A 12,085-nucleotide genomic window follows, 5' to 3' on the forward strand; every position below is an offset into this window, starting at 1 on the left:
TATGATAAGAAATATGTGATTTTATGGCCTAAAATAATATTTAGAAAATGAGGAGAAAATGCTCAAAATAAATATTTAGAAAATGAGAAAAAACAGGTCCAAAAATAAATTTTTAATCAAAAAAGTTCAATTCGCAAGCGCCCGTATATCCGCTAACCCTATCCTCACAAACCATAACCCACACTGAGGGCGGTTGCGGGTTTAATTTTTTTCAAACTATGGACATGCAAGCAAATTCAAACCACAAACTGAACCGTTAAAAATCAACCCACGAGCACCTTAATTCCTAGTAATTATTAGGGTGTAAAGATGGATCTGCGTGGGGCGGATTGCAATGACCAGTCCTAGTTATTAGGGTATAATTGTAAATTAAAAAGTACAAATGGACGCATGTAGCAAAAGAAAAAGAAGAGAGGGTTATTTTACAAATTACAAAAATAAATTGATTATTGAGTTGTGAAGCTGGACGCAGCGGCTGGAGCCTGTACGAAACCACTAGAGCTGGACTTTGCTGATAGCCTCGAAAGATTTGAGAGAGCATTTGAGAGAGAGAGAGAGAGAGAGAGCACATTAAAAAAGTCTTCTCTCCCTCTGCAGGTAATCCTCAAAACCCTATTCTTCGTCTTTATCTTAACAATTATTAATACAAATAAGCATATATGTGAGTGAATGAGTGAAACATATAGTGTTGTTTTGGGTATGGCCATTTTTTTTTTTTTTTGGTTTATTTATGAGATCCCCATTTTACTTCTTTATTTGTGACTCTGAACTATGAAGAATTATTGATGTTCTATATGAGAAATTGTAGGGTTCAAATCATGAATGAGGGATGTTACTGTTTGCAAATTAATAATTCTAGTGATTAATTTTTATAAATCACCTACTCAAACGATTATCTTTTGTTTCTTTTTTCAGTTTAATCTGATAATTGCCAGTACAACTTTTGTTTTTCCATTTAATTTCACACAATTTCAACATGGTTTGCGGGACAATGGAAAAGAAAATTTTAACATTATCACTGGCATGAAAAAAATGCAGCATTACAATTCTGATCGTGCACTCTATGCAGACATAAAATTTGACCTTTATGTACAAAGTGATTGTCCTCATCAGTATTTTAAAAGGCTCTAGACACGCCGAGGCAATAAGGTCACCAAAGCAAAGCGTGCGCGTCACCAAAGCGAAGCGCATGTAGTAGAAGAAATGCAAAATTATAAAACGGGCAAACTTTTCAACATAACAAATATATATAGAATTTAAAAAATCATAACCATTTCTAATAATCTTTAAACATAACATTCAATTTTCTAAAAATTAGAAATATAATATCCAAAAAAAAATATAAAGCATAATATTCAATCTTTTATCACTTTCTGCTCTCTTTTGATCATGTTTGGTCATTTTATATTGAAGAGTTTTGAATCCCTATGGGTATGTCCACAAAAAAAGTACTTAATCAACAGTTGGAGTAGAAAAATAGGTAAAACCAATGAAGCCCACGCCTCGAAAAAAGCCCTCGCCTCAGCGCCTTGCATATTGCGCCTTGCCTCAACTTGTTTGAAGCGCAAGGATGTGCCTCATTGTGCCTTTTAAAACAGTGGTCCTCATATTTGAATCCACAACCTCAAGGTTATTGGGCCTCATTTTAACAATTGAACCATAGGCCCCCCATTTTTATTGTATCTTTAAAATGTATTATGATGATCAATTCAATTGAAATATATTTGGGACACAAATCAGTAAAGACTTCTAAGTTCAAGGAATTGAATAGTTTTTGTTGGAATTTAGAAATCTTGAAACTATCGTAGGTTCGTAGGATTTTGATTTCACCCTATTGGTTATTGAGAGTACAAACTATTGGGAAAACAAAAATATTAAATCTTATGGGTTTCTTTTGGATTGTAAAAAAAACTAAACTCAACGAAGCTAAGAAGTTGAATTAGATTGAGTGTGTTATCTTTGAATGAGAGATTTCGTTCCAAATCATGAATGTGTTTGTTCAAAAGTTTTATACTGATGTTAAGTATTTATCTATCTAGTTTTCTCTATGTTGTCTCAGCAAGCAGACAAAGGGGTTTTGGTTCATAAGGAGGGGTAGGGATGCTGTGTGCTAATGAAGACCGAAGGGATTTAGTTTCATGTTAGAATAAAATGTAAGGGCAATTATATAGGAGCATGCAACTGAACTGATAACATAGCTAAGAATGACTTCAAATTAATGATCCAAAATCATCTATTATTTGCTTTTGTCTCAATAATGAAAATTTTCTTGTATGGGGCTCACATAAAGGAGGGTCATGCACCTTTTTTCAGTTTTTCGGTGGCCTTTTGAGGAGAACTGGAGAAGCTTAGTGCCTCGTGATGATAATAGATGAGGCAGCACATGGCATGGAGCCACATGCCTTGAGGTGACCAAAGTTTGAGCCTTGAGATATAGGATTGAGGCACTATCTGCCATCTTAGAAGACCATGTGCTATTTTAGCAGGAAACATTGAGCAATCATATGGATTTGTATTTTTAGATGTTAAACTCGGCTTATTGGAAATTTGGAAGTCTTGCAATTTTATGTTTTCCATTATACAATGGTTGTCATTGACTCATCGCTCTTGCACATATGCGGCATTGACATAAAATAGTTTCATTCAGTTGTCTTGGAATTTTCTTCCCTCTACCTTCAAAGTATGTTAGGATGCTTAAAGATTTAGAAATAAACAATGCTAGATTTGTTCTAAAAAAAATAAAAATAAAGCAATGCTAGATTGGGAGGCAAATTGGAATATTTATGTGGCTTATATGTGCCCCTAAGATTAGATGGTTTTTTCCTCTTGATAGAAGCTAAAGGAATGTCACTTTAGCAACAATAAAAGTGAAATGGAGAACTGAAGATTGAAAACTAAAAATAGTGTTAGAATTTACCTTAAACCTACCACCACTACCACCTCACCTACTCCACTAAACCTAACCCACTACACCACTACCACCTCCACTTCACCTACTCTCCACCTACTCCCAAACACACTCCTATATAATAGTAATCCTTGTAATTGGATTATACATCAATCAATAATATCCATCAATATATTTTACATGGTATCAGAGCAAGGTTAAGAACCTATTCATTCTGCTTCACCAGCGGGCGGCAGCCTCGCCTTGGCTGCCCACCGGACCTCTACACATACCCAGACTGTAACTTCTCTTACCTCTCTGTTCTGTCCATTCAAAGCTCAGAAGCGCCGGAAAACCCCTCCGGAATACCCACGCCGCCGGACCTACAAAAAAAAAAAAAAAAAAACTCACCCTTGCCGTCAGATCCATCTCTCTCTCCGTGTCGAAAATGGCAACAGCATCGTCGTCGTCGTCAGCATCATCTGGGGTTACAGAAAGAAGAGGAATACCAGCAGCTGCTTTCGTGGAAGATGTACACACCTACCTCTCTCAATTAGGTCTCGATGTCAACTCCGCCCTCTCTTTCCTCCAAGAAAGGCTTCAGCAATACAGGTTGGTCGAGATGAAACTTCTTGCACAGCAAAGGGATCTTCAGGGGAAGATCCCAGACATTGAGAAGTGCTTGGATATAGTCACTACTTTGCAAGCTAAGAAGGGTACTGGTGAGGCACTGCTAGCCGATTTCGAAGTGTCTGAAGGCATCTATTCTCAAGCACGCATTCAGGACACTGATTCAGTATGTTTATGGCTGGGAGCTAATGTCATGCTGGAGTACTCATGTGAAGAGGCCACCAAGCTTCTACAAATGAATTTGGAAAATGCTAGAGCCAGTTTAGAAGTTATTGTTGCAGATCTACAATTCCTGAGGGATCAAGTGACGATTACTCAGGTCACAATCGCTCGCATATACAACTGGGATGTTCATCAACGCAGAATCCGACAAGCACAAGCCTCACCTGACACTGGTCTATCTGAGGAAGCTACTCAACAGATTCCCACTCAGTCCAAGGCATTTCAGTAGGCGATCACGTGGTTACATTCATGTTTTCCACTGGCTTTGTCCCCTTTTTTGCTTCCATTCCCACTTCTTTATTTATTTTTAATCAATTTTTATGTGACTTTCGCCACCACTTTTGACCCAACACTTTTTCATCCCATCTTTTTTAATCAACTCACTTCCTCTCTCTCTGGTCCCTCTCTCCACCAGACATTGTCTTCCATCCTTTCCCTTAATTTATTCCACCCACGTTACACTCTTTTTTTTTTTATTTTAATATATATATCTCTATATATTTTTATTATCATATATTTCCTTTATCCCTACCATTGTTCGTGAGCATCACCATTTTCCCATTATCTTCTTATTATTTTTTTATATTCCACAAAAAAAAAAAAAAAAAAAAAAAACAAAACCCGATGTTTTTCCATTCACTCCTCCACAAATATTTTTATCTATTTTCTTTCTCCATTGTTTTCTTTTATTTTATTTTTATTATTCACCACACCAACAACACAAAATCACACCAACAACATTCCACAAACTTTACCTTATTTTATTCATCTCCGGGCTCAACCCCGATCACACTTACAAAAAAAAAAAAAAAAAAAAAAAAAAAAAACAGCCAAGACCACCATCACAACAACCAAAGGATTTTTTTCCGTATCCCTTCTCTACTCTGCCGCCGGTCTCTTCTTTTTGCCTCCGTCCTAGGCGGCCCTCGCCGGTGTTGCCTCCGTGTTTCCCACTCCACTGGGCACGATCACTAATCTCTGCTCCTCCACTGCAGCATATGGCAGACCTCCGAATCGGAACATCACGGTGGCCTTCCGCTTCAGCTCTTTGTTTTCTGCCTTTAGCACACTTATCTCTGCTCGCGCATCCTTATACATGCGTTGGAGCAGAGCCAGCTGGGAGTTTAAATGTTGCACCTCATTTGTCCTACTCTGCAGCCGGTTCGACAGGTTTGTCACCGCAGTCATGGTTTCCACACATGACTTCAATGTATACTGATTGGCTTCCACATCCGACTGCACTGCCATTCTTTGCTCCACAGACCGCATCGGAAAGTTCAACGGAGCAAACCCTGGGGCGCCTGGTTGAGGTTCAGGGGCCACCGCACCCGTTATCTCTCTTGTTGACTCGTTGAGGTCGGGAAAGAGGGTGAGCAGACCGCGGGAAGACGAAGCCATTTTCTGGGCTACAAAGTGTTCCACAGTTTCTCTCTCCGAAGAGGCAGAGTTTTTTTCGAGAAGGGTTGGTTTCAGAGGTTTCAGACTGGTATGCACAGCCTCCGCCTCAACCTTGGTTTAAATAGCCAGGGCCGATCCACGCGTATCGCGCGCCACTTGACGCCAGCCGACAACATGGGCGCGCCTTTTGATGGCACGTCTTTTGATGGCACGCCTTTTCATGGCACGCCTTTTCATGGCACGCCTTTTCATGGCACACCTTTTGATGAATTGGGCACGCCTTTTTGATGGCACGCCTTTTGAAAGATTGGGCATACCTTTTGAGGGTGCGACTTCTACAAGGGTCCGACAAGACTCTGTAAACTGTCCCGACATTGATTCCGGTTAGCTCCTTCATGGGTCCGACAAGACTCTGTAAACTGTCCCGACATTGATTCCGGTTAGCTCCTTTATGGGTCCGACAAGACTCTGTAAACTGTCCCGACATTGATTCCGGTTAGTTTCTACAAGGGTCCAGCAAGACTCCGTAAACTGTCACAACATTGTCTGCTCCAACGGTCCGACATAACCCCATAAACTGTCCTCTACAACATTCTGACACCACCATACAGTGTCCTCTACAACGTTATGACACCACCATACAGTGTCCTCTACAACGTTATGACACCACCATCCAGTGTCTTCACCAACGGTCTGACACGACCATACAGTGTCTCCTATCCTTTTTTATTTTTATGTATTTTCTTGTTTTGTTCCTCTCTTCAAACTCAAGTTGGTTAGTTTCTATCCTCCTTGAGTTTGCGGGGGGCTGTTAGAATTTACCTTAAACCTACCACCACTACCACCTCACCTACTCCACTAAACCTAACCCACTACACCACTACCACCTCCACTTCACCTACTCTCCACCTACTCCCAAACACACTCCTATATAATAGTAATCCTTGTAATTGGATTATACATCAATCAATAATATCCATCAATATATTTTACAAATAGCAAACATTTTCGTTATTTAGGTTCGATTATTAATAAGAAATGAAGATTGAAAACCATAAGATTGATCGAGGCCGTCAATGCTTTATGGGACACGTCAATGCTTTACAGGACATAGTGTTGAGCAAATAAGAAATAACTTGTGCATAGAAGGAGTGTAGCAGATATGATAATGATGTAGGATAATTAGGGACAGCCACAACAGTGGGCTTTTGGGGCTGCTTTAACACTGTTTTAGGAGCTGTTATGAGGCTGTGAACAGTGGATTCGTGAAAAGTTTTTTGGGCTGTTAAAAGTGCAGAAAATAAAAGAGGGAAAGAAGGAGAAGGAGAAAGATATAAGAATCACTCCTAGAATCCCTTAGCCATCACACCTAGGGTTTGATTGCATCACACAATCCATAAAGAAGCTCTAAAAGCTCTAAAATTCTCTAAAATACCAACTCTATTAAATTATAAGTATTACATGGCTTTATATAGAATAGAAGACTTCCTAAACCAACTACAAAATATATATATATATATATATCTATTATAATATCTTTGACTTCCAAAACTAATTTAAGACTAGATAAGAAATAAAAACAAAGACTAATTAAATAACTTGACCCACAAGACGACTCATGAGCGACTCACAAAACCTATATTTGGAAATTCTGCAAATCACCAAAATACTCCTAAGCCTAAAATCCTAAAAAACATAAATATAATTATAAAATAAAACTCTAATAATACTAGAAACATAATTATAGAACATTTCTATCAGTTTCTCTATAAAATCATTGCAATGTCCAAATACCATCGCTTGTTTACATTTAGCCTTCCTTGAGCTTCTTATTCTCTGCATCAAATAATGCTTTACATGGATGTATGATAAGACAACGAAAGATGGAATTAAAAATGAATATATTAGTGAACCCATAGGAGTATCACCTATTGAAAATAAGTTAAAAGAGAACATGTTAAGATGGTTTGGTCATGTACAACGAAAACCTGTAAATACAATGGTAACGAGAAGAGTGATATGATCACCATAAATAAAGATATAAGGGGGACGGGAAGATCTAAGTTGACATGGGATGCAGTAGTGAAAAAAGATATGAATTTGGTTAATTTGACTAAGCATATAGCTCTTGAAAGAGCAGAATGGCGAATCAATATTCATGTAGTCAACCCACTTGATTAGGACACAAGACTTAGTTTGGTTGTCAAGGGAAATGGATTTGGAATGCTTTTAGAGTTTTTGTATTTATTTTTTTATTTTTGTGGAGAGGATGATGGGGCTTTTAGATAGTAAAATCCATCAATATTGGTGCCATTTAGCACTATGCTCACGAAAGTAACTTGGGGTTGGGCCTCAGGCATTATAAGAATTTGTTGTGAGTTGCCCATTGGTGGTAGAAACTTCACTAAAGGTGTCTTAAATTGCATAAGTTTGAGCCAAGTGAGCACAGAAAAACAAATACTGAACATAGATGTGATATGGCATGGAGGTACAAACATGAAGATCCCTAAAAAAGTAGGCCACAAAAGCACCAAGAGCACAACATTATATTGGAATAATTCTTACATGTATACAAATAATACTTGTTAATAACTTAGTATACTATATTGTATATTCAAATTTTCATAACGTGGAAGATGAAGCTTTATAAGTTCCTTAGAATTATTATAGCATGTACATTACTACCGTTGTCTTATTATATTTTTTACTTTAGAATTTGATCTTGTTTTATAAAGAAATGTGACCATTGCATGCTTGACTTGTGGTTTCATGTGCGTAATGTAACATTTAAAATAATAATAAGGAGAAGGAATACTATGAACTTTAGGATGTGTTTGTGAACATTTATGATATGTTGGAATAAGTGTCCAAAATATTGAGATTTACTTTTGAATTATGGACACATCCATCAGTTTCTATTTTGTTCTTCATTTTCCTTAAATAAATTCAACATTCATTTATATCTACAATTTTGTTCTATATAAATGTATATTCTTATGCTGACTAATATATCTATTACGGAATGTAATTTCAAGGAAAGAAGCTTAAATTTAAAGAAGGATGCCACATAGAACCCGGCCTATGACAGCACTCTTGTTGTTTACTGGTCTCAATGTTATTTTGGTATCAACCATTACTCCAGTCTATGATTTTGTCTGCTTTCTTCCATACTGGGAGAGAAGGGTATGTTTCCTATCTTTGCTTTGTTGGGCCAACAAAATACTTCATGCTTTGTAAGTAATTGCATTGGAAAGAACCAAAAGGGCTCCTAAGTCAATTACAGTTGACATATAGAAGATATTCATCTACAGCTAGCTAAAGTATTCAAATTATCTACAATGTCAAAAAAAGTATGGGGCAATGGATCTCCAATCCAAGCACACCGCATTAGACATATAATGTGTTTTTACCATCTAAAGGCCTCTAATTCTATGGCCCCTCACCTTGAATAGAAACAACAATACAATCATGCATCCACTGCCACTCTGCATTGGAAGATGGTCTACTGACTACTCTGCCTCTTTGCATATAGAGTGCTGATTTAGGGAACAGTTTACCTCTTTGGGTTAAGTTTTCAATTGCCAAGATTTATAGGCTGAAGGATATATATGTGTGTGTGTGTGCTTTTTTCCAAATTATGTCTAGAAAATACATTTATTCTGGTGCAAGAAAAATAGTCATACATTATTCCACCCACCTTGTTCTTTCCTTAATGTTGCTAAAATGCTGTTGTTCCTTGAATGATAGCACTTCCTTTCTACCTTTTTTATAATAAAAAAAGAAATGGAAAAAAAAAGTAATAATCGTAGTCCTCTATTTTGAGCTCGTATTCCCACTACAAATAATTAGAACTTCACTTTTTGGTGGGAACCGTGCCACCAGATTGTTGGTTTGGGCTAGGGGTTTGTGATTTCTGGAATCTGGATCATTGTAATTTGTTGCTTTTGGTGTTTTATTTCCTTTCTCTAATCTTGTTGTAAGGTGTGCAGAACTAATGAATACTGCTATTCATGCTTTTAAGGCTCCTTGAAGTTACTGGATACCCTATAACATTTCATTGTTTCCATCGTTTTATTTTTCATTTTTTAAAAATCCCTTCTTTTCTATTTATTAAATTATATCATTTTTATGTGAAGCGAGATTTTTTTGGTAACTTCGCGAAGCAACTTATTTGAAGCTAACTCAAGCTTCCTTTTTCATTCGAATTTAATGGGAATCCTTACCTATCCATTGGTTGATATGTCTGTTAGGTAATTTATTTATAATTTTTCATGCTAATTTTTTATACTGGATTCATTCAGAGAGAACGTTGTCGTCTAGAACGCGAAGCTACTTTGGCAAAGGGATCTAAATCAACCTAAATGGATCTCCCCATGTTAAGAGCTAGGAGATAACAGGATCTTTGGTTAGCGTGAATAGCTTGTGTTTGTTGATCACAGAATGACACTAATATATGAAGATGTGGGAAAAAGAAGCCTTTGTTTGTTCACCTCTTGAATTTTGTAGCTCATATTATATCTTTCAGTTGGGGGGAACATGATAGTTATACATGTCTAGCTGAAACAATTTTTACCTGAGTAACTGTTATAACTGTTTTCATGCAATGTTGTTATGACTATTTGATGACTATTGCTTAGTAATCATTTTTAGAAAGGTTTAAATTTTGTAATTGGTGAAAATTTGGGGCATATAACTCGATTCACATGGAAATGATAGGCTGCCATTTTTGTCATACTGACGTAACGTAAATGATATCTTAGTGGTGATACTATTTAGGCTTCAATAAGGCTACTGGAAGAAGCTCTCTCTGGATGTTCAAATGGGGAACTTCTGAGGTCTTCTGAGATTTTTACTGGGGCTTTCTCATTGCATCCACGATCTGCTGTTTGGGAAGCAGTTCTGTCTGCTTCTCCATCCCCTGGAAACCACTTAGTTTTCATGAGAGAATTGAAATATGTTGTGTTTGGATTTTGGATTTTGGATTTGTGGATTCATTCTCTTTTACCCTTTCTTTTTCTTGTCACTCCACAAATCGCTATCCTACTTTTGGTGGGGAAAAAGCAGAATAGGTTATTTAGCTTTCATCCTTCAAGATCCCTCCACTGTGCGGGGACAAATGCCGATTTTGGGAGTTGGTTCTATGCAAGCATAAAAAACTTAAAGTGAAAATAAGAGCGCTTATCATTCAAAATTAAGCGTTTAAACACTTGGTAGAGGTCATAAAAGTGTTACTTTCCAATGTTTTTGGCACTATGTGAGGGACATTGATTTCATGTCCTCTCATCTGAAAAGCTTCCATCTTTTTAAGTCCAGGTAGTACCACAAATTTCAGGTGGTCCTGCTTTTATGACCCCGTGATCTGGTGGAGTTTGTTTGGTCAGCTTTGGCCGTTGCTGCTAATACAGATACAGCTGCTTGTGATTGCACTTTTTTTGTTGTATTCCTCTTTGTTGCTTATTACCTCATATTTGGAAGTTTGCTTATCCTTACCCTTGTATTGTTCTTGTTTGCTCTCAATGAATTACTTGCCAAAAAAACTCCATGTTCAGCTTTGTTTGGGTGTGGGATATGAACATTTTTTTTTCTGCTTTCCCTGCTTGCTTGTGCCAACTGTCCATGTTGTTACTTGAAGCAAAGGTCTGTTCTCTGGAGGTGTCTGTTTCTGTTTCGTGATCCAACAGTGTATTGTGTTGGGAAGTCCCATTAACTATATGTTGGAGAAAATAAAGTAAAAGTAACAATTATTTTTCTGGTCAGGTTAAAAAATAGTAAGGAAACGAATCGGGATTAATTCAGTTGACAGTTGATCAGAATTCAGAACTCATATACCTCACTAGGTAGCCCAAGTTTGTTGGACCAAATCTCGCCAAAGAGGCAAGACTCTATCTCTCTTAACTACGGTGTTTGATGTATCAAAAAAATGAGAAGAAAATAATTATATATTAGTCCCAAAAAAATCATTTTCTCTTTTCTGTTTAATTACCTAATTTTCTTTTCTCTGGACAAGTTTGTGATCCAAACTTTAGCCTCAAATACCAATTTGGGGAGTCTATGTAGTGCATCTGTTTACTTAACTTACATGATAATCGACAATCTACACTGCTTGGATTCATTAATGGGATAGGGCTTGCTATTTGGCTTCGTTTTGATCTTATGTTTTTTGATTTCCAATAATTGAAGAGTTATTTGTGAAGCTAAATTTATTATTTTTATTATGTCTGTCAATTTTATTTTATTTTTTTTCTTTACTTGTTAGAGGACTCCTCCTCACCTTGTACTTTCACTTCCTTTATCAATAAATTTTCTTTTGTTGCTAAAAAATAGCAAAAAACACAGGCTACACCACTATCTTCTAGCACCTCCTGACTTTGACATTGGAACTGCTTGGGTTCAACTGTTGTCCTAGATTGTAGAGTTTTCAATAATTAAGTCCAATTGTGTTATCCCTATCAAGGTCCTCCCATTGTGTTGCATCTAGGGCCGGAAGAAAAATTGATAGAAGTGAACCGATCATTCAAGGTTGATCAAATTTCAATTCTCAGTCACTTTTTCATAAAGTATAGTATGTATTAGTCGTGTGAAATATTTTACACTGATATCGAACAAAATATTATATTTAATTACTTTAATATTCTAATTCTTTGAGCATTAGAATGTAAATCACAAATAATACACATTTTGTCAGGCATTTATAGTTCAACTTTTATCACTTCTCTTATTTGTTTTTTATGTAAAATTTTACAAATTTCTCTAAAATTCCTTGAAGCCTCATTAAAAAAACCGACAAAAACAAACCTTTGCATGTGATTGGTTTTAATTTATCAAATCAAACCGTTTACAATTCTAATAGCATGCCAAAACTAATAAATGGGCTTTAATTATTTGTCCATTGTATGGATTTAGCTTTAAGCCTTTCTCTAGTGATGATATCCACTAGGTCTCAAAGCA

General features: G+C 36.7%; 1 long non-coding RNA gene and 1 pseudogene across 2 annotated transcripts; both read left to right on the plus strand.

The window, feature by feature from the left end:
• Positions 1-412: 412 nt before the first annotated feature.
• Positions 413-9,766, plus strand: LOC114261301 (uncharacterized). Its single transcript, XR_003628899.2, has 3 exons — positions 413-597; positions 8,173-8,320; positions 9,439-9,766. It is a non-coding gene; the product is annotated as an uncharacterized LOC114261301 (long non-coding RNA).
• Positions 902-3,978, plus strand: LOC145804504 (prefoldin subunit 3 pseudogene; annotated as a pseudogene). The gene has a single exon (XR_014346356.1). The product of XR_014346356.1 is annotated as a prefoldin subunit 3 pseudogene (transcript).
• Positions 9,767-12,085: the final 2,319 nt, after the last annotated feature.

Source organism: Camellia sinensis, chromosome 12 (genome assembly GCF_055761805.1).
Source record: "Camellia sinensis isolate YWXY chromosome 12, ASM5576180v1, whole genome shotgun sequence".
Lineage (NCBI taxonomy): Eukaryota > Viridiplantae > Streptophyta > Magnoliopsida > Ericales > Theaceae > Camellia > Camellia sinensis.